At 39.2% G+C, this 4,549-nt stretch overlaps 1 pseudogene across 1 annotated transcript; it reads right to left on the bottom strand.

Annotated features, from left to right (window-relative positions):
- Positions 1 to 266: 266 nt before the first annotated feature.
- Positions 267 to 690, bottom strand: LOC308429817 (ubiquitin-conjugating enzyme E2 C-like; annotated as a pseudogene). The gene has a single exon. The product of its transcript is annotated as a ubiquitin-conjugating enzyme E2 C-like (transcript).
- Positions 691 to 4,549: the final 3,859 nt, after the last annotated feature.

Here is a 4,549-nt window from a genome sequence, read left to right as displayed (position 1 = left end):
TCCTTGCTTTAGATGGGCAGGCTGAATATAAAGCCCTTGTCCTTACGTTCACTGTGATCTCTAACAAGTGCCTGATACAAATTCTTTTTCTTTTTTACCAAAACAAGCAACATGTATTTATTTAATATACATTGTAAGGGTTCAAGCAAACTTAGTTAAAAAAAAAAGACAAAACAAAAATAACAGCACAGCTCAAAAATCAGTAAAGAAGGACAGATGGACGAGCTCAGAAGGAAGACGACACAAAGAGATCTGGACAGCTGGTGTCAGGGCTCTTGGCTGGAGACCTGCTTTGAATACGTCTCTTGCAGGTACGTTTGAAATGCTGTGGGGTTTTCCCAGAGCTCCACAGCATGTGTGTTCAAAGGGCTATCGATGTTGGGTGCTTCTAGCAGGCTCTGGGTAGAGAGCAAGGTGGTCCTGACATCGTAGAGTGAAGACCAGTTATCCTTGAGGATGTTCAGACAGATGTTGCCCTGGGCATGCACACTGGGATGATGGCAGGGCATGGGAAACTTCACTGTGCGTCCATTGTAAGGGTATCTACTGGGGAACTCTAGAAATGAGTTTATACCTCAGATCTGCATGTATGGTTCCGACTGCCCCGTTCATGGTCCCTACCCATTTGAACAAGTTGCCTGATTCAGGGAAGGCAGAAATTTCTTTATCAGCAGACATCGTGAGGGTCATCAGTTCCTGCTTTAGCCTCTTGCCTACAGGGCCCCAGGTGATGCCCAGCATAGGGCTCGGCTCCTTTGCTAATGTATCTGGGTCATGGTTCTGCAGTGCCATCCCAGAGTTGCTGGCAGCAAGACACAAGTGTGGAGACAAAAGGGCAACTCCTGATACAATTTCTTTTCAGGTAATTAATGTATTATTTAACAGACAGCACATACAATGCAACATTCTGATATCATTGAACTATCATTTACTTTTTTGACTTGGTAAAATGTTATAGCAAAAATTATCAAAAAGAGGTCTATACAGTTTTGGTAAAGAGTTGATACATTACCAGTGATTGGGTATTGAACTGTAGTTGACTTTAGGACTGACTCTTTCCCTGAACTAACTGTGAGACACATTCCTTACTGATCAGAAATCACCACCTGCCTAGAGCGGTTCTCCGGAGGCAGGATCTTAGCATTCAGACTTATGTTCTTAATTTACATTGCTGGTTTCATTCATCTCTTTTTATTACTTAGAAATGTCAAACCCCAAACAACATAAAATGGGAAGACTCTGATTCATATTTGAAGGAATTTTCAATTTAGCTTCACCCAGGAAACTAGAGTTTACAGAATGTCATTTCAAAATCTAAAAGGGCGAGGCGATCAGACCCCACAAACCATGCAGGTGTGCTCTGGAGATGTAAATGATAATTAAAATTCCATGTTATGTTTTGACAGAGACAGAGTAATGGAGGCGTTTCTTGGGAATGAGCAAAATGTAGGGTTTGGTTTATCAGAAAAAGTGGCAAGATCATCTCTGCCGCGGGGCTGTCCCTGAGGACAAGCATGACAGAGAAGCCTTTTCTCAAAGCATGTAAATCACCACTGCCTGCTGACGATCACCAGACAGCCTATGGAAGGGTTTCAGAAGGTTTTAGTTCTGACAGATCCTGTGTGCTGCAACTTCAGCTCCATGTACAGCTTTCAGTGACTGCTGCCTCACGACAGTGCCACCAGGACCCGTTCTCCTGTGCCCTTACTTCCAAGGGAAATGGCAGAAAGATGGCTGCTTTGTCAGTTATTGGGTGGTCAAAACTCCTACAAGTTTCTAAATATTTTCATTCAAACTAATTAACTACTACTGATCCCCATGTCACTGTAACAACCAAGATCCCTCAGATCTTGGTACTATTATTTTAAAGTTGTTCAGTGTGAGATATTGGCTCCAGTATGAGATTCAGTACCATTTATGTCTCCTTAAATCTTCATCACACCTAAGTGTTTAGTGTTTTAAATACACTGCCGATTACAGATTGTAGTTCCTCTATTGTTTTTTACCATGGCAGAACTTAGTCCTGCATTTCCTTATGCTGGGATACATGGTCATCTAGTCTTTCCTTGTGTCTCAGCTTCCTTCAAACCAGACGTTCCTAGTGATTACTATTCTACTCTCTAAATTGGTAGAAATTTTTCATTGCTAGGGGTAACACACTGGAAATCTTACCCAGTTTTTCATCATCACCAGTCACCTGCACCCATGTACTCATGTTTAGACAGCAAGTACTTCTCTCAGAGTGGTTTTCTTAGACTGCTGGTATAGGTGAGTAACTCTGTCTCTGGATTGTACTGTTTCTTTGAGAAAGATGTACTATGTCAAGAACAAGAAGTAGGGTGTGTAAGCTTGGGATGCAGATGGACATTCAGATTTATCTGAAGGAAACAGAATAAGAGCATGGCTAATTGTCTTCCGATTGGCATGTGGTCTCCCGATTCTGTATCTCTATACCTGCTGGGGCCAAGATATAACAGTAAATGGGATCTCATGGTCACCATTTTTTCCTGCTTTTTGTGTTGAATGGGCAACAAGATAATGTACTGAAATTATCTGGCTGTTGACAGTAATATGGAATCTTTTGATTGCTTTAACCTCCTTTGTTGGCCTTATGAAGAGCCATTTGCATTAATTTCTATTTTATTTACATGATTTTAGTGTCTTTCCTGAGATCTTTGCCTGATGTTTTCTAAAATGAACTTATTTGTTAGAGTAGAAATACTATCACAGAAATTGTTTTAGCTCCCTTATTTAAAGGCAGGATAACTCACGGTTCCATGTTCTGAGTATTTACCCTTGACTCTGCCTTGGTAAACTACTACCTCTGCTTCTCCTTTTCTGTCTCCTCCTTCTTTTCTCCCACCTCGCTTTATTCCAGTTATTTTAGTGTTTTTATGTATCTGTGAGTGTGAGAGTATGGTGCATTTGCCTGTGCAGGTGTTCTTGATTGTGCCGTGGACATGCCTGTGCTCTGAGCATGTCTTGCTCTGGGCATGCTTATGTGGACATACCTGTGCATGCATGGAGGTCAGAGGAAGTGTTGGTACTCTTTTCCATCACTCTTCCTCTTGTTCCTTAGAGACAATCTCTTGCTGAACGGAGACATCCCCCACCCCTGCCTCCAGTAGGCTGGCAATTAATAAGCCTTAGCCAAAGGATGTTATTGCTAACAATTTTTTGACATCTCTTTAATTGTATACAAATGTGCCACTTCCCAAGCAGGTGCACTTCAGGCTCCACTAGGACAACATAATAAGTAATATGCTGATATGAAAAAGGGTGATACAATAATAAAACAATATTCAAATTTTGATGACAGGAAAATGATTTGTCTTAAGCTTTTTTGGTGAAGTGGTATAAGTCACTTGACAGTCATTGTTTCACTATGAAGTTTCTGAAAGATAACATTAAAACAAAAAAATGTCAGCAGGATTTGGCAAGAGAGTGTTGTTATTTTGCTTTTATTTAAATTTGGTTCCTTCTGTAGAAATACTACTGAAGAATACATAATTTTTTTTTCATACAAGGTTAACAGTTCATATTTTGCCACAGTTATAGGTTCAAAGTATATTCAAGAGGAAGATATAAAGATTTCCCCCATATCTCTCCACCCACACATGCATAGCCATGGGCAACACACATCATCTGTGTGAAGTACTTCCTACAGCAGATAAATACATGTTGGCATACGACTGTCACCGAAGTTATAGTTTACATCAGAAACTTCATTCTTGATGTTACATCCTTTGTGAGAATGGACGGTGATATGTATGTACTATTTCACAGTCATCAATCATGTAGCTGTACATAGAATTCCTTTACTGCTAAAACTCTTATATACTTTACTGACCCATTCTCTGCTTATTGCTTCCTGGCAACAATGACTCCTTTAACTGTCTCTGTAATTATGACTTTTCCAGAATGTAATACCTAGTAATGTGACATAAAGTAATGTTTTTGGTCAAAGATAGATGGAACACAATACTATGATTTCATAAAATTAAATCAGTTAGTGATGTGGACTTCTCTGTGGAGATATACTCCACTCCCAAAATAATGAAATTGCTTCCTGACTTTCTATTGGAACATATCCCTCTTGTAATTATAGTTATGGAGAAAATTCTTATCGCCTTCCTTCAATTACAGGCATGTATTTAATTTTCTCCTGTTTTCATAGCCAGATAGTTTGTATCTCTATATATGTGTTAGAGTTTATGCAAAGTATGAAGGTAACATAACTAATTTCAACAGTTCAATAAATGAATCCTTGTGCATATTCCCACATACAAAATAGTTTTCAACTCTTATGGGTGGATGCCTTGGATTTTATTCACTATACAGCATAGCAATGCTTTGTATGGTTTTGTATGAAATGATATCTTCCAACATCATTAAACCATTTTTCATCTCCACCACTAATCATTGAGTAATTTTGTTGCTCCCCGCCCTCCCCAGCATTTGGCATTGACACTCTTCTAGATTTTGGTCATTTTGATAGTTATAAAATATCTCACTGTATTAATTCTTTCAAAAATAAGTGACATAGACA

This window comes from Micromys minutus (assembly GCF_963924665.1).
Source record: "Micromys minutus genome assembly, chromosome: 14".
NCBI classification, from domain to species: Eukaryota; Metazoa; Chordata; class Mammalia; order Rodentia; family Muridae; genus Micromys; species Micromys minutus.
This window is presented reverse-complemented; position numbering and strand designations above follow the sequence as displayed.